This window comes from Lithobates pipiens, unplaced genomic scaffold, assembly GCF_037356315.1.
Source record: "Lithobates pipiens isolate NorthernLeopardFrog02 unplaced genomic scaffold, aLitPip1_a1.2 Scaffold_17, whole genome shotgun sequence".
Classification (NCBI taxonomy): domain Eukaryota; kingdom Metazoa; phylum Chordata; class Amphibia; order Anura; family Ranidae; genus Lithobates; species Lithobates pipiens.
In genome coordinates this window covers 9,059,118-9,083,355 of record NW_027507755.1, presented here as the reverse complement: position 1 = coordinate 9,083,355, position 24,238 = coordinate 9,059,118, and the positions used below count along the sequence as shown (strand labels likewise).

The following is a 24,238-nucleotide window of genomic DNA, read 5'->3' as shown; positions in this document are numbered from 1 at the left end:
GCCAAAGGATGGGTATTTTATAATTTAACCAGTCATTCCATTACACAGCACTACCAAGCAGATTCAGTTTAAAAACCACCATCTATTGCAGTTTAGCAATATAACCAGCTCACCTACCTGTTAAATTTAGGTAGTTGCATCTAAAAATAAAAATTTTTTTTTTTTTAGGAGTAGCTGCATCGGTTTGTTTTTTTATATGTGCTTGGAGTTCAGTTTTAAAGCTCAGAGTTTAAGACAACGTACACTTCACCCCTGCATGGGTGCTTTTCGGTGAAGTTTAACTAAAGGAAATGTATAATGATTTTTACCATTTTGTTTAGCTTATTCATCCAGCCAGCTGGTGGAGATATTACGGTACCTCCTTTTTTGCTTGTTTATATTGATTTTTTTCTGCTGGAAGAGGGTTGTATACAGATCTCAAAAGCTCAAGCTGAAGTTCATCATATGCTCTTTCAAATCAGAGAGTGTAAATAACCAATACTGATAATGAATAATAATAATAATAATAATAATAAACACTGTACTCTATATGATACATTGACTTTGTGCAGGGACTCACTCAAGTGTAGTGCCTTTCAGGAATTTCAGTCCAGCCAGTGAAGCACGTTTCACTCTCCCATCGTCTTTTCACACACAACTCATGCAGCAGTTTGTGTCCAGGGAATGAGCCCTGAACTATAGGATGCAAGTGTACAGTAAAACATGGCCCTAGCGTTATAGGATTCATCTTTCCTAAGTCTCTACAAAAAGTCTCTCCACTCAGACATCCCGAAGCCCCCTCAACTTGTATAAGAAAGAACCCTGGGTAACATCTTAAAGTGGTTGTATGCTCTGAAATAAAATAAAAACAAACCCTGAAGGGCAAAGGCATAATAAGCTAGTATGCACTGCATACTGGCTCATTATGAAAGGCCTTACAACCAAGCGCCGGCACCACCTCCCAGTCACCGCTGCTGGAGCCGGCATGTTTCCTATGCATGTCTTCCGGGTTTGCGGCTCGAGTGGCCAGAGTGACATTACTCCCGTGTTTGCGCGTGGGAGTCCCCATTCCGGCAAGGAGCTCCGCATTACTGGCACATTATTACAGAGCACATGCACTGTTGATGTCAGCAGCTGAACGCAAGGGGAATATCTCCTAAACCTTACAGGTTTAGGAGATATTTATTTTACCTACAGGTAAGCCTCATTATAGGCTTACCTGTAGGTAAAAATGTGAAAGCGGGGGTATACAACCTTAAAGAGGTAGTAAAGCCATTCTGTAGACTTTTACCTACAGGTAAGCCTATAATAAAGCTTACGTGTAGGTACTATGAATATCTCCTAAACCTTCAGGCCGGGATCATACCTATGCAAATTAGATGTGGGTTTTTCTGCATGCAATTCGTATAGCAGGAGAATATGACTGGCTCCCTATGGAGCCGGTTTACATATCTCCGTTGCGGCTGTGAAGCACACTGCACAGAAACACTGAGTCTTTGGCTCTGTTTCAGGGCCGAATTCTGGCATAGATTCAGCCCTGAAACAGGGAGCAGGGATGCACAGCACTCCTATGCGATCTGCAGCCAGTTCCAGCATGAACCCGGCCTCAACGTTCGATTGGTCCAACTAAGAGGAGTTGATTCTTACTCCTTAAAGACCAGTGACTGCCTCTAGTACTTTTTATTGATCCTTTGTGGCAGTGCATTGGGCAGATACTACCTAGACAGTGCCACCCTAAGAAAGCAAGTGCATTAGGACAACAGAACATCTCACGCACTCCATAATATGGAAAGGGGTGCTTATAGCCTACAAAAGTGAACTGGGCAGAGCATGAAAAGGAGAGCACTGGATTTCTGGTGGGATTACCAAGTATGCCTTGCAATTATCAAAACAGATATAACAATATATCTTCAATAGTAAAGTTAATAGAGGAAATGGGAGCAAATCAGAAAAGTAGCACTTTAAGCTTATACCAGACTGGACTTGAGTACCTGACGTCAATTGATCAAAGCTGAATCTTCAAGTAGCTTGGCGTGGACTTGCATCAATTAATGTTTACTCAAGGAGCAACCTGCCGTCAAGTGGGTTTGCAGGGCACACTGGGACTTTTGGATCTGTAACAACTGCAGGACAGCACAGCAATGCCAATTATTTATGCAGGCATATCAAAAGACGAATATAAAAAGGTTCCATATACTCACTCATTGTGCAAGATATTAAGATTAATTTAAAGCGGGAGTCTGCCGGGACTCCGCGTTTTTTTTTTTTTTTTTTTTTTTTTTTTTAAAGCCAGCAGCTACAAATACTGCAGCTGCTGACTTTTAAAATAGTGACACTTACCTGTCCAGCGCGCCCGCGATGTCGGCACCCGAAGCCGATCTCTAGATCGTCTGTCGGGTGCTGCCGACGCCATCTTGGGTATGGGAATCAGGAAATGGAGCCTTTCGGCTTCATTTCCCGGTTCCCTACTGCGCATGCGCGAATCGCGCTGCGCAATAAGGACGGTCCCCGCTGCCTCTGGGATCTGTGTGGGCACTTGCGGAAAGGAGCGTAATTTACGCCCCTTTCCGCAGAGAGCTATCCCGGAAGTGGGTGCAGAATACCTGTACTGTACAGGTATCTGCACCCCCCTCCCCCCTGAAAGGTGCCAATTGTGGCGCCGGAGGGGGGGGAGGGTTCCGATGAGCGGAGGTCCACTTTAGGGTGGACCTCCGCTTTAACATCTATTCACATAGAAGGTTCTCCAGTGAACAAAAAAAAAAAAAGTAAAGATTTGGCAGTTTGTAGGGAAATTCTAGTAAGGTTTATTGTTCCTGCAAACTAATCCAAAAAGATTTACTAGCCCACTGGATTTCCTCCTGAAAAAAAGTAGTGCATTTCTTGCTAAGGGAGTATGTCTAGTCACTCCTTTGTCTTCAGACTCATAACTGTATATCTCCAGTGTGAGATCTAAGGCACTGCTGCCCATGACTGTTAGTCTCAGGATATTTGGAGTGAGGTTTTGTGATGTAACTACTGTGCTACTCACTGTTCATCTTTCTAGAATGGAAGCCCCTGTGTAGGGATCTCCCCACTTCTGCTTCATTCCTTTATGTAGATGTCCTTTTCTGCTGGAGCGCTTATTCCACCACCAGTCATCAGGAGGACAATTCTGACTTTGGGGTCCTGCCTCTACCATGATGGCCAACACCGCATAGACACTCTACCAGGAAAAAAGGTTGACTGCAGAGAGAGCATAGGCAATACAGCTGACTAACCCTATTGGCTCTGTTCGCATCTACTCTAACATTTAAGGTGGTCTTGTCCACTTTGGAGCAACATCAACTCTCCTATTGCCCTTTAACCACTTGCCGCCCGCCCTATAACTGAAACACGGCGGCATAGTGGTTTCAAAATCCTGACCGGACGTCATATGACGTGATCAGGATTTTGAGCCCCGGGGGGCACGCACCACGGCGATCGTTGTTGCGGGGTGCCAGTCTGACACCCTGCAACTACGATCTCGGTAAAGAGTCTCCGATGGAGACTCTTTACCACATGTCCAATCACGGCTGATCACAGTGTAAATAGGAAGAGCCGGTGATCGGCTTTTCCTCACTCGCGTCTAATACAATCAGCTCTAAACAACCTGGTGCTGGGGGTCTCCTGCTATAATCCGTTTACAAAAAGGTGTCTTTCTCCCATGGTATCATTTCCCCATTGTGTGCCTCCTTGGTGTAAATTCTAATTATTACATTGAATCACCGACGTTTTGTGTCTACTAATCCTTTAGACTGAGATTTGGACAGCCCTAGGTCTTAGCTACTGGGGAACTGGTGCCGAATGGTCTGGGTGGGCACGGAGGCACCTAGGCTTGTCTACATGACTAGTTGGCTTACTGTTGTCTGTTCCTTAGCCATGTTAATTATTTTACTGTTTGCATTACATAATCAAGCTCTTATAGTGATGGCAAAGTCTCTTTTTTTCCCCCACAAAAATAATAAACAGGTTATACTTACCTGCACTGTGCAGTGGATTTGCACAGAGCAGCCCTGATCCTCCTCTTCTCAGGTCCCTCTTCTGCGCTCCTGGCCCTTCCTGTTCAGTACCCCCACAGCAATCAGCTTGCTATGGGGCACCCGGGCCGAGTCACAGCTCCGTGTCCATTCAGACACGGAGCCCTGATCCGGCCCAGCCCCCTCTCTCCCCGATTGGCTGGCTGACAGCAGCAGGAGCCAATGGTGCCTCTACTGTGTCTCAGCCAATCAGGGAGGAGAATCTTGGATGGCCGAGGGATTCGTGGACACCACTGGACAGAGAGAGACCTCAGCTAAGTGCTAGGGGGGGCTGCCGCACACAAGTTTTTTTTATCTTAATGCATAGAATGCAAGAAGATGAAAAACCTTTTCTGTCTTTACAACCCCTTTAGCTGATTTTGTGTGCGTTTACAATAAAGTAAGTTCCAGTTTGCACTTAAGCTAGTGTTGCCTAGTTCTTAGGTGCAACAATGTGCAGGGATAATACCTGGTTCCTTAGTTCAGACTGGAGGAAGCTGGATCTTGACAGAGGCACCCAAGCTGGGTGCTGGATGGTCCATCACACCTGGAATTCCACTTAAAGTTCCGGGGTACCCAGTACTTATTTTTTTTCCTCGGGGGCAATTTTCAATCCAGGGTGACCATTTCTGTGCAGGGCAACCTACAGTGATTTGCAGCTTTAATGGGGATCCCAAATGTATGGTATATACACACACACACACAACACATACAATGGTCAAAGCTGGGCCAAATGGAACTATGTAAAAGTTAACATACCTGACCATTTTATGGCATTTTCTTTCAATTAGTTTATCTGTATGTGTTTTTTGTAAAATGTAATTTTTTTTTTAATATTTGATTATAAAAGTTACCATACCTAAAACTTCAGCTGTAAACAAATTTTTTCCTGTTCACAAACTGCATTTGGCCCATAGGTCTCCTTTAAATCCTACAGGTAAGACAACAGTGTGTTAAATCACTTTGCCAGTGCCGTGCTATCCACTAAATGAGTGCGCATAAAGGAGATGCATGTTCTCTTTAGATTCATGTGCCATCTGACACAGATTTCTGTAATCCCTGGTTTAACACTCAAGTAAATTAATCCCAACAGACACATGAATAAAATTGTTAATGGCCTCAAGGAGCAAGGACATTTGTACAAGATGCTTTTACAATGTCATCCGAAAATTGAAATCCCAGGAATGCTGTACTGCTGAGAGAGGAGATCAATGTACGCACAACTACATAGAGGCTTGGATGTGCAGAGCTGGGAAGGGGGTAGAAAGAGCAACCTAAAGTTTTATTCAGGGCCGAAACAATTAATCGATTATGAAAATATTTGACAACTATTTTCATATAATCGATTAATCGGCCAGCATACAGAATATTTGTTTACATATTGGGAAATACAGTGCAGCACACATACAGCTCAGTACACCATCCATACATGTCAGTAAGTGCCTGAGAACTTGTGTGAGGAGCAATGTCTCATGGGACATGTAGTCCTGGGCATGAAGTGAGTGGTTCCAAGATCAGAAGTTTTTTGTTTTTTTTTACCTTGCTATAGGGGCACTCTATACTATACTTTGCAGATTGCTATTGGGGCACTCTGAAGGCAGGAGGAGTCAGAACCGTCAGTGTGGGGACCTCAGAAGAGGAGGATTGGGGCTGCTCGGTGCAAAACCATTACACAGAGCAGGTAAGGATAATATATTTGTTTGAAAAAAAAAATTATAAAAAATAAATAAATAAAAAATAAAAACTTTAAGTAAAAAAGTTTACAAGTATTGTGCATTCTATTTAAAAAAAATAAAAATAAAAAAGTCTCAGCCTTTACTAAATAATAGATTTTCATATAGCTTCATGTCTGACTGCTAGCCATATATCCTACTTTTGGGTGTGAAAAATTACTTTCACCGTTTCACAGTAATAAATAATTATTATTAATAATAATTATAATAATAATAGCAGAAGTAGGGCCAAAAGCTCTTTTGGCCCTACTTCTGTGGAACACAGAAGTGCACTTAGTTCTGCACTCCTGTGACCTGTATTTGGAAGACAGTGGGCTAAAGTCTGCAGATGGCTGGCATCATTCAGCCCTGTCTGGAGGGCCCCTGACTTTGTCAGGGATTCACCCAGATCCCAGACTAGAAGCTGGCTGCCGAGAGCCTGAGCCAGCTGCTCCCACCCCCTTCACAGCTCGGTGCGCGCTGGAGGAGCACAGCACCGGCGACTGACATTCACCAGCTCTCTGTTTACGGAAGACCGAGGACTGAGCGATCAACTGTCTTTGATCACGCAGTTCTCGGTCTTAGAGGTGGCGGGGGGGGGGGGGGGGGACAGTAGCAACATCCACCTAGACGATTTAGGCGTTTGTCATTTTAAAAACCCATACGTCTCTTAATTTATATATGTGAATGGCCAGCTTTAGCCATGCCATGGCTGCCTAAATTGGGAGCTGGTGCAGATCAAAAAAATAAATAAACACCCCACAAGATTATTTTTTTGACTCAAAATAATCACACCATTTGGCATGCTGTCTCTTTCGCTATGATTTTTGTACATTTTAAAAATGTTAGATCCACTTCATGTATTACAATTTCAGTATGCTTCAAACACAATTTACCCTTTAGGGCTCATTCACAACAGCCTCGATGGGCAGCGCTGCCCAACACAGACAAGGCAAGAAGGTCTTCCAGTTCACTGCAATGAGCTGCTTTGCGTATTTGGTAAAAGCAACGGGACTTGTTGCATTTTTATGCAGCACATTCCAACAGGCTGGAATGAATAACATGCAAAAGTGAAATGGGGAAAAAAAAAAAAAAAAATTTGAAATTTAACACTGGTGTGAACAAGCCCTTAATTCTTACACTATTTTAACCAATATTGAGTGGCTGATAGGGGATTAAAAAAAATAAAAAAAAAATAAAAACTTTGTAGTTATCAGAGGCAGAGATCATTTTATAAAAGTCTAGGGACAGAAGCCCAGAGACAATAAACAAAAAGGGGAAAAGAGAAAATCAAGGTTAAATTGAAACGGAGTTCAAAAGTAATTTACTGCTTCAGCAAGCCACAGACAGCTGTTAGAGGCAGATACTGCAGATTTCAAACAAAATACAAAATTCTATTTAGCTGTAAGTGCTGAAGGGACCAGCAACGGCAGCGCTTGCACAGGAGTTTATTAAGGCGGTTAAACTCCATTAAAATCTGAGAAAGCAAAAAATAAATTTAGCTGTTCCGCCGTTCCTGGCTTCTGACTGCGCACAATAAAAACGTTCATGTCTGAGTAAATGACATTATTACACATCACTTCTTGCCGTAGTTAAGAAAGCATGCACAACACTATTATGGGACACTAATCTGGCTTTGCTTGAAGGATAAGTCTATCTTTGTGAGTTATCCTTTTTTATAGAACAAATCCACAAAGCAGCAAGTCAGCGAAGTCTCTTATTTATGGTCTGTCACATCTGAAAAACCCAGAAGCTTTCCTAACAAACTTCGCCCTTGCGATATTTAAGACCAGCAATACATAGAGTGCCAATCTGGTGTAGGTCTTTGCATGCCACTTTTTTCGGGGGGGGGGGGGGGGGCGGTAGTAGGTACCTACTTTTGACAGGTTTCCACTTTCACTTGGGCCACCTAGGTGACTCAAGCGGAACTTCTCCTCTCCCCCTCCCTGCAATCTTCGGCGACATGTCACAGGCCCCAGAAGATTGCCCCACCATTGAGGCAGTACAGCGCGACTCGTGCATGCACAGTGCGCACCCAGCTCAAGCTGCAAGCTGTCACAGCCAGGTGCCCACACTTGTAATAGTGGCGCCAGGGAGATAACTGAGGGTTCGGGTAGCCACATCATGGGACAGGTGAGTGCGTTTATTAAAAAGCCAGCAGCTACACTTTTTGTAGCTGCTGACTAAATAAACACGAGTGGAACTCCACTTTGATTTAACAAGCTAAACTTAAATTAATGTATTGGGGGGATGCAACAGTCCAAAAGTAGCAGCGACATCACAGTGCTGTACATCGGTGGTCATCAACCCTGTCCTCAGGGCCCACCAACAGGCCAGGTTTGCAAGATAACTGAAATACATCACAGGTGATATAATATGCTGCTCAGCGATTGCAGTATTCTAATCTGCATCTCCCCAGGGTAATACATAAAACCTGGCCTGTTAATGGGCCCTGAGGACAGGGTTGATGACCACTGCTGTACATAACCTGTGCAGACAGTTGTGGGAGGAGACCAACAGGCTCCACCCACTACAGGCTGTCTGCAGAAAACTACAGGAGGGGGCAGAGACAAGACCAGTCACCCTGCACAAGGAAAGAGAGCGCAGCAGTGAGTGGTCTTTACTACAGGAAGCTCCTGCCCAGAGGGAAAGCGTCACGCTGGATTACTGCACAGATCTGGAAGAAATACACAAAGTACACCAAGATTTGATTAACAATACACATGACTCTTGTGTTTTGACAATATCCGTTTATCCCGGGGGTTACATCCCTGTAATACATACATTCACATTGCCTCTCGTTTTATCCCTTTACAAAAACACTGCAAGAACAGAAAAGGAGCACTGCATTTTCAAAAACTGAGTGCCTCTCTGTAGCTGAAGCTGCCTCTGAAGCAGAACTTAAGGCTGGGAAAGTGTGAAGCGAGGCGGCTGCTTCACACGTCACCTGACATTGCTGAGCCCGTTACCTCCAGTGCCAAGGAAAGGCACTTTTAAAGTAAGCGGCCACTTGGTCTGTTTTTATATTTTTCTTTTAAATACACAGAAACACGGTATGATATTGCCTTTTCCACCTTTTTTTTCTAAAAATTATCATTCTGGCGGAGCTTCTCCTGGATTATCCACTTGGCACCAGTAAGAGGGCTTTCACACTGCCGTGCCCATAGCGTCGGTGGTAAAACGCTGCTATTTTTAGCAGTGTTTTACCGTTGGATTTGCAGCGCATTTCGGCCGCTAGCGGGGCACTTTCACCCCCGCTAGTGGCTGAGAAAGGGTTAAAACCACCCGCAATAGCGGCGTTTTGCAGCGCTGTCCCATCGCTTTCAATGGGGAGCAGCGGTGAAGGAGCGGTAAATACACTGCTCCAAAGAAGCTGCTGGCAGGACTTTTCCGGACGTCCTGCCAGCGCACCGCTCCAGTGAGAAATGGAGACAATGGTGTCGGTATGAAAGCCCTTGAGCTTTCACACTGGTGACAATGGTGCAGCAGTTTGAGGGTGGATGCAGGCGCCATTTCTAATGCTATAGCGCCTGCAAAACGCCCTCGGTGTGAAAGGGTTCTAAAAGATTACAGACCACTATCACACAAAGCCCCACCTGACCTATCTTTAAGTAAAGTAGGATACTTACCTTTAGTCACCGAGTGTCACTGTATCCAAAAATCGCCTTTTGGCGATGGTATAAAAAAAGATCAGAAAACTTCACATAGTTTATGGACGTTGTTTTGGCACACTGCACTTTTTAATCGTTTATGTTTAACAATGATGCATATGATGGTACAGAGGTTCAGAAAACGTCACACAATTTGTGGATGCTTGGTTTGATATATTTGCAGGCAGGTGTGCGATATGTCTGCTAGGAGCACAATATATTTGCTGGCTGTTTACTGATGCATACATTCTATTCACATTTGATAGCTTTCTTCTCTGATGTGAGCAGTGCTGACTAGGCCTCACTTAGCAACATCCTGGAAGAATTACAGTCAGGCTTCATATAGTATGTAACTGACCTACACCTAATAAAGGGGCTTTATTCAACTTTAGTCAGCGCGGCGTTGTTTTGTGGTAAAAGATGAGCTTGTGGGGGATGGGGGTGCCAATAGTAAATAAATGTGACAGTAAAGAGAGATATAGATATGTATATAGTACATAACTGACCTACACCTAATAGAGGGGCTTTATTCAACTTTAGTCAGAGGAGCGTCGTTTTGTGGTAAAAGATTAGCTTGTGGGGGCATTAATAGTAAATGTGACAGTAAAGAGATTATATATGATAGAAAAATCTCTTTACTGTCACATTTACTAATAACACCCCCACAAGCTCTTTTACCACAAAATGACGCCGTTCTGACTAAAGTTGAATAAAGCCCCTCTATTAGGTGTAGGTCAGTTACATACTATATACACTATATGAAGCCTGACTGGAATAATTCCAGGATGTTGCTAAGTGTTGTTAAGTGAGGCCTAGCCAGCAATGCTCACCATCACAGAAGAAAGCTATCAAATGCTGAGGAGAGAAAGTATGTGAGGGGGGTCTGAATCAGAAAGAGCTCACTCCTGTGATGGTGGTGGCGAGCATTAATGACTAGGCCCCACTTAGCAGCATCCTGGGAGTATTCCAGTCAGACTTCATAAGGTATGTAAATAGCCTACACCTTTAGAAGGGTTATATTCAACTTTAGTCAGAGGTGCACAGTTTGTTTTTATTTACAGACCCCCTTTATCTGCATAGGCAGTCTTGTAGTAAAGGTGAACTATCCCTTTAAACAGCGCAGACACTTATTTTCAATGTTTTGAAGGTATAGTTATGTAAAAAGGAGCCAGCTTGAAGTGATCTAGCAGGGCTCAATTTTCTGACTAAAAGTGCCACTTTAATTTGTTGAAACATGAAAACTGCACACAAACGTATCCACCTGAAATCCCCTTACTTGACACGTTTCACCACTATTGGCTTGCTCACAAGGACAGGGAAAGCCATGGATGCAGACTGTCAGAAAACAATAGCCAGCAGTGGGAGATTCTTCCATCCACGCTGTTAACGTGGCTGAACATGAGAAATCGAATAGTGTATAGCCAGCCTTAGGTAGATGGTAAGCAAATCATTGAACATAATGTTTGTCAATGTTGAATCCCCCTTTATTTAGCTTCAGATAAAAACTGACTGCAACGTACTCTGGGTATTACCGCATAATACGCTGGAACTGTATAAATACCGTTCTTATGCTAAGTTACTCCCATATATTCTGGAAATATTCCATTTAAACATCTAAATCCAATTCTGACCATTTGAAGCCGCAACAGACCGCTGGCAGAATCTGTACGGTATGGGAAGGACTGCAACAGGACAAAAAAAAAAAAAAAAAAAAAAAAACGGGGAGGAGGATAAAGTTAACCCCGAATTCCAGGCAGGACTTGCGGTTGGGAGGAGCCCATAAAAACGGCCAACAGATGCACCATGCTGCAACGCACAAAGTTCCGGAACATTTGTTGGTAAACGTGGGGGTCAAAACAGGCAGTGAGGAAGTGCCGCATCGCTTCCTTAATGCCCGTCAGCCTCTGAATCGTTTTGACCACAGATCGGGCTTCAAAAGGCAAGGGGCATTTATACGCATTCTCTCTCTCTCTCTCTCTCTCTCTCTCGACACACATATATACTATAATTTTCTTTTATACCATTTTAAATGCAAGTATTCTAATGCCGCGTACACACGAGTGGAATGTCCAACAGAAAAAGTCAGACGGAAGCTTTTTATTGTCTATGCCTCATTGGCTTTTTTTTTTTCCGAAAATTCTGACGGACCTAGAAATGGAACATGTTCTAAATATTTTCGACAGATCCAATTCCTATCAGGAAAACCGCTCATCTGTATGCTGTTCCAACTAATCCATGCTCTGAAGCAAGTACGAGAGAAGCTATTGGCTACTAGCTATTGAACTTGTTTTTCTAGTCCCTTCGTACGTGTTGTACGTCACCACGTTCTAGACTGTTGGACTTAGGTGCGATTATGTGTGCGCAAGACAGTGTCAGCGCAATTCCTTCCGAACTCCATTGAGAGACACCTTCAGAGTTTATTCCGACAGCAAAACCGGTCGCGTGTACAGGGCTTAAATACCTGAATTTGGCTTGATATCAGTTCCTGTACAGCAGCGCCAAGACGGGGGGGGGGAATATAAGCCAATCAGGTGCGATAAATGCAAATATACCAACGAGGAAGAGGGAGAGATCCAATGAACCCATCAGTCTGTAGAAGCTCCTTTAGGCTTTATGTACACGCAACGTTTCTCAACCTCTCCTGAACGCTGGAACATCACAGCCAGTAACCCACGTTTATACAGGGTTGTTAATATGGATCCCATGATGAGCGTGTGTGAGGAAATGCTCCTGATGTTGCTTTTGCCGAGGCTCCAAAGATGTAGAAAATTGCATGAGAGGACCAAAGTTTGTCGCTACTGGACACATCCACTGATGGCTCAACGCATGTCCACAGCATACTTTCTAATATCTATGTTCAGCTGCGTAATCACCCAGAGAATTTTTTTTATTTTTATTTTATTTTACACGTATGTCAATTGCCATCTTTGACCTTCTCTTGCAAAAGGTTAGACCCCGTCTAGTTTGCATGGACACCAACATGTGGAAAAGCTTGTCACCAGAGGAACATCTGTTGGTGACGAAACTTCAGCATCAAGTAAATGAAAGTCATGTATTGTACAGCATACAGTGAAACCTTGGGATTGCGAGCAGAATTCGTTCCAGAAACATGCTTGTAATCCAAAGCACTTGTATATCAAAGTGAAATTTCCCCATAAGAAATAATTGAAACTCAATTGGTTCATTCCACAACCATTTATTCATAGGTCCTTCAGTTTATATTCCATATAAAAAAAAAATAATAAACAAAAGTAGCAATGTGACCAGGTTGTGCAACCATAAAACCATAAAAATGCAACCATAAAAAAATGTCCATCCACAAATGGAAGCCTCCAGAAGGGCATTAGAAGCAAAATCCAGCAGGAGCTACAGAGTATAAAAGAAGAGAGGCGCCTCTAAGTGTAGAAATATGTTGCCAAATCTTATACCTTCATTAAATGCAACCATATTGCTACACTTAGAGGCGCCTCTCTTTTATACTGAGTTGCGACATGACGCTACTTGTATATCAAGACATCACTTGTATATCAAGTCAACATTTATTTAAAAATTGAGATGGTCTTGCAAAACGCTCTCAAACCAAAGTTTTACTACAATTGGCTGATGAGGGAAATATCACATGATATAGCAAGCTTACAGACGGTGATATTTGAGTTTTTGGTGTGTTTTTAGCATTTGCCAGGCTCAAAAGCAATAAAAGGTTTCCCTTTAAAAATGCTTCTAGACGAAAAACGTGGGTAGCCACGTTTAGCGCTTGAAATACCTCTAAACTCAGTTTCTGAATGCATTTTTTTGGGTTCCAAAAAAAAGCCTCTAAACTCAACTACCTAGAAACGACACTGTGTAGATGTATTGATAAGATAACAGAGGAGAGTTCAGGGGCAGCTGAAAAAAACAAAACAAAAAAAATCCCAACTGCTCCTAAACGTCCGTTTACCAGCAGCTGTGTACATGAGGCCTAAATGTGATAATAGATAAATCGCAACCTGCGTTGTGTGAGTAGGCAGCCCATTCTTTGCAATGAGCTGCCTTGCATGCAGATACATAGGAAAAGAAGTTCCTAGCCCCATTTTAACCACTTGCCGCCCGCCCTATTACAAAAAGACGGCGGCAAAGTGGTTTGATAATCCTGACCGGACGTCATATGACGTCCTCAGGATTATGAGCCGCTGCGCGCCCCCGGGGGCGCGCATCGCGGCGATCGTTGTTGCGGGGTGTCAGTCTGACACCCGGCAACTACGATCTCGGTAAAGAGTCTCCGACGGAGACTCTTTACCACGTGATCAGCCGTGTCCACTCACGGCTGATCACAGTGTAAATGGGAAGAGCCGGTGATCGGCTTTTCCTCACTCGCGTCTGTCAGACACGAGTAGAGGAGAGCCGATCGGCTGCTCCTCTGACGGGGGGGTCTGTGCTGATCGATTATCAGCACAGCCCGCCCCCCCCCGAGGATGCCCACACTGGACCACCAGGCACGCCACCAGACCACCAGGGAAAAGGTAATCCTCCCTAGACCACCAGGGATGCCAATGGTCAGCACAATGGATGCCAATCACTGCCCATAATGGATGCCAATCAGTGCCCACAATGGGCATCACTGATTGGCATGCATTAGTACAGTATAACATCAATGCCGCCTATGAGTGCCCACCTGTTATGAGTGCCCACCTGTGCCGCCTATCAGTGCCCACCTGTGGCGCCCATCAGTGCCGCCTCATCAGTGCCCATCAGTGTAGCCCCATCAGTGCCCATCAGTGTAGCCCCATCAGTGCCCATCAGTGAAGGAGAAAACGTACTTAATTTACAAAGTTTTGAAACTGAAACAAAAAAAAAACATTTTTTTTCAAAATTTTTGGTATTTTTTTTTATTTGTAGCGCAAAAAATAAAAACCGTAGAGGTGATCAAATACCACCAAAAGAAATCTCTATTTGTGGGAAAAAAAATGATAAAAATTTCATTTGGGTACAGTGTAGCATGACCGCGCAATTGTCATTCAAAGTGCGACAGCGCTGAAAGCTCAAAATTGGTCTGGGCAGGAAGGTGTTTAAGTGCCCGGTATTGAAGTGGTTAAATTGCACCAAGGCGAGCTGCTTGGTGTTACTGCAATATGCGGTTTGGTACTTGGGAAAACACGCCGTTTACCGATGCACAGAGGTGCCTTAAGTTATCAAGCATGCTATTTGGACCTCTGCAGGAATTTTAATTAAAGCGGACCTTCAGTCATTGTTTTCAACTTTCCATCTATTAAATCTTCTGCCTTTCTTGTTTTAACTTTGGATAGTAAAACTTTTTTTTTTTCTGCCAGTAAATACCTTATAGACCCCACTTCCTCTTTCTTATCTGGTCATTAGCCTAGGCTTATGACATCATATTTTTTTTTTTTTTTTTTTTTTTTTATCTTTTTCAGTTAAAGTAATGCAGTGCCAGTTTAAGTGACACTAAACACACATGGTTCAAATTACATTATCCCTTCTATTTCTGTATGTGGATGATGGCATTGTAATTATTTTAATTAACCACTTGCCATCCGGGCCTATTATACATGATATTATGGCGAGTAAATAGTCACCTAACATTACACACGCTCGTGGATTGGCGCCAAACTTAGTACTTAAACATCTCCATATGCTAGTCTTTAAACATTTTTACAGTTTATCAGTTAGAGGAGGTCTCCTGCTACAATTATTGCTGTCACTCTAACATTTGCAGTGATACCTCACGTGTGTTTTGAATGCCATTTACATTTGCTTATGCGCTTGAGCACGAGGAGACTGGGGCGCTTAAAAAAAAATGTTTTTTTTTTTTTTTTTTTTTATTGTTCATTTCTTCTTTAATTTACTTTTTTTTTTTATTACTTTTATTCCATTTAACAAGGAATGTAAACATTCCTTGTAATAGAACAGGTCCTCTTTACAGAAAGATCTGGGGTCTATAAGTCCCCACATATCTCCTTCAAGCAGGAAAGCCTAAGATCAAAAAAAAATAAAATAAAAAAAAAAAGCAGTTTATGCTACCGACCGTAGCAGAACGGTGATTCCCATAGCTCTTGCTATGACGTGCACTTGGCAGGGGTGGAGAGGAGCCATGGGCGCCTACAGGGGACCCTAGAAGAGGAGACTCAGGGCTGCTCTGTGCAAGACCATTACACAGAGTAGGTAAGTAGAACATGTTTGTTAACTGAAAGAAATTTTTTTTGTATCACATTAAGATGGTAAAAAGAGGGCCAATCACCTATATGTACCTCCCCTTGGCTGCATGTCTAAAACAAAGCCTAAAGAGATGCATGTTTTGAGACTAAGACCCATTTCACATGTGCGGACCGCTCATAACCGCCCGTCAGTTTTTTTCAGGTGGATCTGAACGGGCGCTCCATGCACCTGTATAGAGTGTCGGATGTCAGCGGTGACATGTCCGCTGACATCCGATCCGCCCCGCAAAATCCAGATGGATGCAAACCCTAATTTTTCATCCGTCTGGCGGATTGGATGAAAAACGGACAGGTGGTCCGTAATCATCCAATCCCCGCCCCCATAGGGAAGAGCGGACTCTCCGACTTGTCATCTGCTGGCTCAGCGGGGATCGCTCTGTTGATTGGAGGGAAAAATGAACAGCCCCGTGTGGAAGGGGCCTAAAGAAGTTACATACATCAAGCAACCTTTAAAAAAGAAGAAGGACAGCCATCCTCCCCTATGGGTACTTTTTATCTATTTATTTAGTTCCATGTAGCGAGGGGCTCTGCATTATTCTGTCACCAGACCGCACAGATAACAGCCACCAGCCGCCCGAAGCCGATAGACCAATGAAAATTATCTGGAAAAGGGTTACACCACATCCTGAGCCAACCATAGTGGTGCACGCTGATCAGATCACAAAAAACTGTTTGATAATAACATACATATATACATAGATAGAGATATATATATATATATATATATATATATCTCTATCTATCTCTGAGGGACGCACAGGACTGAGAAAAGAGGCTTAGGAGGGGACGGGTGGCACTGCATTGAGGAATCCTGCCAGAGAGGAGTAGGTAGGTATTAGGCCTCATGGTCAGTGAAGTAAGAAGCTGATCTACACACTGCTTCTGGCTCTGTATATCAGACAGAAATGAAGACATGGGTCAGTATGACAGCCAAGATTGCACATTGCAGAAATCACTGAGCTAGCATGCAGCAAGTGAAGTCTGATCTACCTATCAAAATTATGCAAAAGGAAAAAAAAAAAAAAAAAAAAAAAGGTGACAGCAGAAGCCCAAGACCTTCTTTTAATGGCTGCCATACACAGCCACTTCACACCAAACCAGGCAAAATCCGAGAAACGGGCACCCCCTCAGCACCACCCAGCTTAGTAAAAAATTAACCACTTCAGCCCCCGGACCATTTGGCTGGCCAAAGACGAGAGCACCTTTTGCGAGTCGGCACTGCGTTGCTTTAACTGACAACTGTGCGGTCGTGCGACGTGACTCCCAAACAAAATTGACATTCTTTTTTTCCCCACAAATAGAGCTTTCTTTTGGTGGCATTTAAACACCTCTGTGCTTTTTATTTTTTGCACTATAAACAACATAATAGGAGCGACAACTTTGAGAAAAAAAAATGTTTTTTTACTTTCTGCTATAATAAATATTTTTTTTTTTAATAGTAATAGCAGCAATCAGCGATTTTTATTATGACTGCGACATTATGACAGACACCTCGGACACTTTTGGCACCATTTTGGGACCACTCACATTTACACAGCGATCGGTGCGATTAAAAACACACCAATTACTGTGTAAATGTGACTGGTAATAAAGGGGTTAACCAGGAGGGAGCACTGCAGGGGTTAAGCATGTCCTAGGGATGTGTTAACTGTGGGCTGTGTGTGACACGACACTGATCACTGCTCCCGATTACAGATCAGTGTCCTGTCACTAGGAAGAATGGGGAAATGTTTGTTTACATCAGCATTTCTCTGCTCTCCCTCTCCATGAGACGATCGCGGGTATCCCCGCAGACATCCACGGGACACGCAATCACACGTACGGATTTTGCAGCGGGCATGTGCCCACGGTGCCACTTCTTAAAGGGCAACATACATGTAAGTTAATATGCCTGGACGTGCCATTCTGACGACGTATATCAGCGAGAGCCGGTCAACAAGTGGTTAATTGACAAGGCATTGGGTGTTAATTCATCAACCCGTGACTGTTGGGGTATTCTGACAATGGCAGAAACTGACTGGTAGAATACAAGAGCCAACAGGGAGAGATTCCTCCATCGGAGCTATAAGGGCTCATTCACATGTGCAGCTACACTGCAGACCCATGGAAACGTGATCCACCCTCTAATGGGAGGTCAGGTAGCAGCAAAATAAAAGGGATGTGGAGATTTGGAGGAGGGTGGGAGAAATAGAAGGTTTTAGGAGTTGGTGAACAATTCTATTCCTGTACATATTCCAGAGTGGGTGGTCCTGTCAGCCCCCCCGCTCTTGCCCGATTGGATACAAATTGGATTGATTAGGTGTGTCATTCTATTACAAAGTTCTGGTAAAGACATTGAACTGACTGATGTCGAAATGAGGCTACTGGAAAATTGTTGGCCAAAGAATGAGTTTCATTCAGTTTTAATGGTTGCTTACAGCGGTGACATTCACTGGTATAAGCATCAATAATGTGAGAATAAAATTCATGACCACTTCCCCAGAGTAGTACAATGTTACTATGGTAACACCATTATTGTTCTGGTCACTGTGTGTTTAACCACTTGCCACCCGCCATATAGCAGAATAACAGCAGCAAAGTGGTTTCAATATCCTGACTGGGCGCCATATGACGTCCTCAGAATATTAAGCCGCTGCAACGACCCTGGGGGTGCGCATCAAGGCGACCGTTTTTTGGCGGTGCGTCAGTCCGACACCCCGTAACACCGATCTAGGTAAAGAGTCTCGGACGGAGACTCTTTACCATGCGATCAGCCATGTCCAATCACAATGTAAATAGGAAGAGCCAGCTCTCATCTGTCTGACGTGAGAGTGAGGAAAAGCTGATCGACGGCTCACCTGACAGGAGGGGGTCTGTGCTGATTGTTTATCAGCACAGCCCCCCCCCCCCCTCGGATCCCACCCAGGACCAACATAACGCCGCCCAGGAAAAACAAGGATGCCGCCATACTGGACCACCAGGACTGTCCCCCCAGGGAAATGCACATCTGTGCACAGGCAGCTGCCAATCCATGCCCACTGACAATGCCTACCACTGCCAGTAGGGATGCCCATCAGTGCCATGTATCAATGCCCAGTGCTGCCCATCAGTGCCACCCATAAGTACCTATCTTTTCATCCTTTCAGTGCCCACCTGTGCTGCCTATCAATACTATCAGTGCTGCCTTATCAGTGTCCATCAGTGAAAGAAAAAAAAAAAAAAAAAAAAAAAAAAAAACACCACACACCTCTAAAAATTTTATAACAGAAACAGAACCAAAAAAGTAAAAAAAAAAAAATAAGTCTTTTTTTTTCTTGTTTAGCAAAAAATAAAAAACCACAGAAGTGATCAAATTCCACCAAAATAAAGCTCTATTTGTGGGAACAAAATTATAAAAAATGTAGTTTGGGTACAGGGTAGCATAACCGCGCAATTTTCATTTAAAGTGCGACACTGCTGAAAGCTCAAATTGTCCTGGGCAGGAAGGTGTACAAGTGTCCTGTAGTGAAGTGGTAAAAAAAAAAAAAAGGAAAATTATTTATTTTTTTTACATACTGTCACCAGTCAGTGTCCCTGATAATTATAGGACAATGCTGTACTGCACTGGCGACAGTATGTAATTTTTTATTTTTATTTTTTTAAAGGCAAAATGATTTGTTTCCGCTCATAATTTTACAAAGGATTACAACAACACGCACGCACGCACAACTCACCATGCCTCTTACTAGACACCTTGGACTATCTACTTTAAAAAAAGGGGTCATGGGGGGGGGGGGGGGTGTAACTCTTGTTCTTGCATTTTTGAGCCTCAAGAAATGAGACAGGCTGCCCCGTACATCAGGAATAATACATTCTCAGATAGATCTAGCCTACAGACTAAATAATAGACACAGATTTGGGTTAATTTCACCAAAGAAACGCAACAATACTCAATGGCCCAAATTTATGAAGAAAGAGAATTCAACGAAAACTGCATTTTTTTCCCCCCAACATTTTTAGTCTTTTTTTAATTTATTATTTAGCAAAATATAAAAACCCCTAGTAGTGATTAAAGGAGAAATAAGCTTGTGTGGCTGTACTTCTATGGGTTACAGGAGTACAGACCGTTCTACACTCTAGTGACCCATTTTCAGCAGACATCGGGCTTAAATTTGCTGTTGGCTGATGTCACAGCTTAGGCTCGGGCAAGATGGCGACAATGGAATCGGGATCCATCCACATGCCTAAACTGAGCCGGCCATTACCACCCCCTCCACAGCCCCGGAGGGGGTGGGGGCAGAGCAGACAGTGGAGACTGACAGTCACCAGCTTTCTGCTCAGGGAGCTCTGAGAACTGAGCGATCAGCATTGTTTGATCACTCTGTTCTCAGTCTTAGAGCCGACAGGGGACAGATGCAGCATCCACCTAGGCAAGTACGAATCTGAAAATAAAATAAATCCCATACTTCCCGTTTAAATACCACCAAAAGATCGCTGCATTTGTGTGCAAAAATATAATAAAAATGTCATTTAGGTGAAGTGTTGCATGACCGTGCAATTGTCATAGAAATCATGGAAAACGGTTTTGGGTAGGAAGGGGGGTGAACGTACCGGATACTGAAGTGGCTAAATTAGCCTTCGGTCATTTCTTTCAATTTTACATCTTCTGCCCTTGTTGTTGTTTTAAGTATGGATAGTAAAACTTTTTTCCTGCCAGTAAATACCTTATACAGCCCACTTCCCATTTCTTGTCTGGTAAAAAGCCTAGGCGTATGACATCATGCACAGCTCTCTCCTGAGAGTTTGGCAGAAAGGGATCTCCCCCCCCCCCCCATTTACCGGCCACATCAAGAGCCAAATCAGGGCCCTCCGATTCCTCCTCTATTGAATTGTAACTGTACTGTCTGCCTTCATGTTGTAAAGCGCTGTGCAAACTCTTGGCACTATATAAATCCTGAATAAAAAAAAAAAAAACACACACACCACTTGGGCTTACATCTATTAACCTCAACGGGCTGCTCTATGCTTGACAACTCGCAATTTTTATATATATATATATATATATATATATATATATATATATATATATATATATATATATAGCCAATGCGCTCCCCTAACTAATTTACTAATTGCACAATTGTATTGGTAGCGCTTGCATTGACGCACGCCTATGCTGTTCTTGAAACGCACCAGAATCCCCCCCAGCACCATGCATCTGTAAGATGAGCGCACTTTTTTTTGTGCGCAATTTCCTCCAAAACCACCTGAAGTACATAACGTTGACACGCGCCTACATTATTCCTGACCGCACACCAATGCACCCCCCCCCCCAGGACTGTGTGTCTGTAAGGGGAGCGCATTTTTTTTTTTTTTTTTTGTGCATAATTTCCCGCGCAATCCTCCAAAACAGCCCAAAGCGTTGATGCGCACCTACGCTATTCCAACGCACAAGATTTTTTTTTTGTGCCCAACCTGTGCCAATAAGCGCACAGGGGCGTGAGCGAGTCATTTATAACATCACATCAATGTAGACTATCGAATAGGAAGATTCTGCATTATACAGAATGATAAAAAAAAAAAAAAAAAAAGTTAAGGAAGAGCCCTGGAGGCTACTAAATCCTACCAGCCAATCAGAGCGCAGAAAAGTTCTCCCTAAACTTCTCCTATGTAGGATATAGTGGGGGGGAGGGGAGGGGGTACCGAGTGTGACTCCTAATAACTTTCCCCCAACTACACCGGACCCAACACACCGTTCCTGTACGAGCCCCCTCCTCCTCCCCTCTATACCGATCACATGCCACGATCCCCGCCGTCTGTGTGCACACATGACTACCGTGTATCGGCATTACCTCCCACAGCTCCGTCTGTCCCCGGCTGGATGGCTACCCTCCTCCTCCTGTGCTCAGCTCGGTGCCAGCCTGCAGCCCGTGAGCGGATCCGCCGCCGACTACAACTCCCAGCAAGCGCAGCGCGCCGTTCAAAGTGTTTAAACTTTATTCATGACACACAAGCCATGGCTGACGTGGCTGCGTTAGGGGAGGCACCGCCTACTTTTACTCATCCCTGCAGCTTAACCTGTTGTGTGCTCACTGGACACTCAGCACGAAGCATTGTATAGCATGGACAGTCCCACCATTACGTATACATCTCATTCATCTCATAGGAAACGTTGTAATAAAAACTCACATTCAACTCTCACATGATTACCCCCCCTTCAGCAGCTGATTTAATCACTGAGGCCTCATTCACATATTGCAGAGCGGGAACAAGCGTCCCTCATACGCGTTTTTCAAAGCGCAATTCTCATGTGTTTATTTTGTGCATTGTATAGGGGCCAGCCCCATAGGTGTGCGCAGACATTTGCATTAGGGTGTGCACCCCAAGCTCAAAGCAGTGACGGCCTGTCCATTTCAGCTTTCAGCGCTGTTGCACTTTGAATGACAATTGCGCTGTCATGCTACTCTGTACTCAAACTAAATTTTTATAATTTTGTTCCCACAAATAAAGCTTTCTTTTGGTCGTATTTGATCACCTCTGAGATTTTTATTTTCTGCTAAACAAATAAAAAAAAGACAGAATTAAAAAAAAAAAAAGTTTTTTTTTGTTTCAGTTACAAAACTTTGTAAATAATTATGTTTTCTCCTTCACTGATGGGGCTGTACTGACAGGCACTGATAAGGTGGCACTGATGGGCACTGATGAGGTGGCATCGATGGGCACTGACGATAGGCACTAATATGCGGCACTGATGGGTACACATAGGTGGCGCAGATGAGCACTGAAAGGTGACACCGATGTACTGTAATGTATGGTACTGATGGATGCCAATCAGTGCCAAACAGTAATGCCTGCCAATCAGTGATGCCCATTGTAGGCACTGATTGGCATCCATTGTGGACACTGATTGGCATCCCTGGTGGTCTAGGGTGGCATACCTGGTGGTGACATCCCTGGTGGTCCTGGTGGCGTCCCTGGTGGTCCAGTGTGAGCATCCTTGGGGGGGCTGCGCTAATAATCAATCAGCACAGACCCCTGTCAGAGGAGCAGCCGATCTAGGGTTGCCACCTGTCCAGGATTCACCCGGACAGTTCGGGTTTTGAATCATGTGTCCGGATTTCAGCCCACCTGAAACCTGGACACATTATTCAGACCAGGCTGTGGCTCCCCAAGTAACTAACCGAGATAGTCATACACAAATCTGTTGCCGCTGTGGGCAGGTTTGGCATCACTGAACGGTGGGGTGATGATGTCAGCCAGAGCAATTTGGCCACACCCACTGGCGCACTCTGTTCCTTACATTACTACTCTCCTTGGGGCACCCAAATGTGTCCCAGGTCTTTTATAATCCTATAGTGTTTACTACAAAAAAAAATTGCTCTGTGCCACAAAAGTGTTGGGGTTTGGCTTAAAGAAAAGTTGGCAACCCTAAGCCGATCGGCTCTCCTCTACTCGTGTCTGACAGACGCAAGTGAGGAAAACCCGATCAACAGCTCTTCCTCTTTACATGGTGATCAGCCATGATTGGACACAGCTGCTGATTACGTGGTAGTCTCCATCAGAGACTCTTTACCTAGATCGGAGTTGCGGTGTGTCAGTCTGACACCGCAACAACAATTGCGACACCTTTGTATACTTGGCACATTTTGGAAGGTCCCTTCCTGCATTACGGTCAGTTTTGGTAAGTGTGGTTCTTAGGATTTTGAGTAAATTGGGTAAAGCGGAGTTCCAGCCTGGGTGAAAATAAAATAAAAGTCAGCAGCTACTTACAGTGTGTCATGGCTCTTTGCACAAGTGCAGGACTACCGATACTGAATTGTATTTGATGTCAGCGTGCCACCGCCAGCTGGAAGGCCAGAGAGAAGAGGCTTAGGGGGACAAGAGGCACTGCATGGAGGAATCCTGCCAGAGAGAAGTAGGCAGGTATTAGGCCCCATTCACACGAGGCGGATCCGCTCAGCGGAGTCCACCAGCTCAGCAGGGGATGGCTCTGTTGATCTCCGCTGAGCCGGCGGATGACAGGTCCATCTTTGGTCACTGAGCGGGGAGGGGCCTGTCAGAGCGCCGCTGATTCCTATGGAGAGATCGGACAGCTTATCGGTTTTCATCACACGTCTGATTTTAGCGGATCGGATGGCAGACGGGTGTCAGGGACACATCTCACCTGACATCCATCTCCCCATAGGAGTCAATGGATGGCCCGCTCGGATCCACCTGAAAAATGGACAGGCGGATCCAAGTGGGCTTGCCATGTTAAAGGGGAATTAGACCTCATGCACAGGACTGCTAGTCTAAGTCACTGAACAAGCATGTGGCCAGTGAAGTAAGAAGCTGATCTACACACTGCTTCAGGCTCTATATATCAAATAGAAATGAAGACATGGGTCAGTATTACAGCCAAGTCTGAATACTGCAGAAATCACTGAGCTAGCATGCAGCAAGTGAAGTCTGATCTACCTACTAAAGCCAAAGGATCAAAATGATGCAGAAGAAGATAACCAACCTAATCGTTCTCTTCACTCCTTCCAAGATCTCCTACTCTTAAACTCCCTTGCCACCTCAACCCATTCTCGCCTATAGGACCTCTCCAGAGCCTCTCCCATCCTCTGGAATCCTCTACCCCAATCCCTCCGATTTTCTCCTACTTTATCCACTTTCAGACAATCACTGAAAACTCATCTCTTCAGAGAAGCCCA

At 44.1% G+C, this 24,238-nt stretch overlaps 1 long non-coding RNA gene across 1 annotated transcript in view; it reads right to left on the bottom strand.

Annotated features, from left to right (window-relative positions):
* Positions 1-21,573, bottom strand: part of LOC143986584 (uncharacterized) — a 65,642-nt gene extending 44,069 nt beyond the window's left edge. The window contains exon 1 of the long non-coding RNA XR_013276547.1: positions 21,395-21,573. This is a non-coding gene — a long non-coding RNA (uncharacterized LOC143986584). The remainder of the gene's footprint in view (positions 1-21,394) is intronic.
* Positions 21,574-24,238: the final 2,665 nt, after the last annotated feature.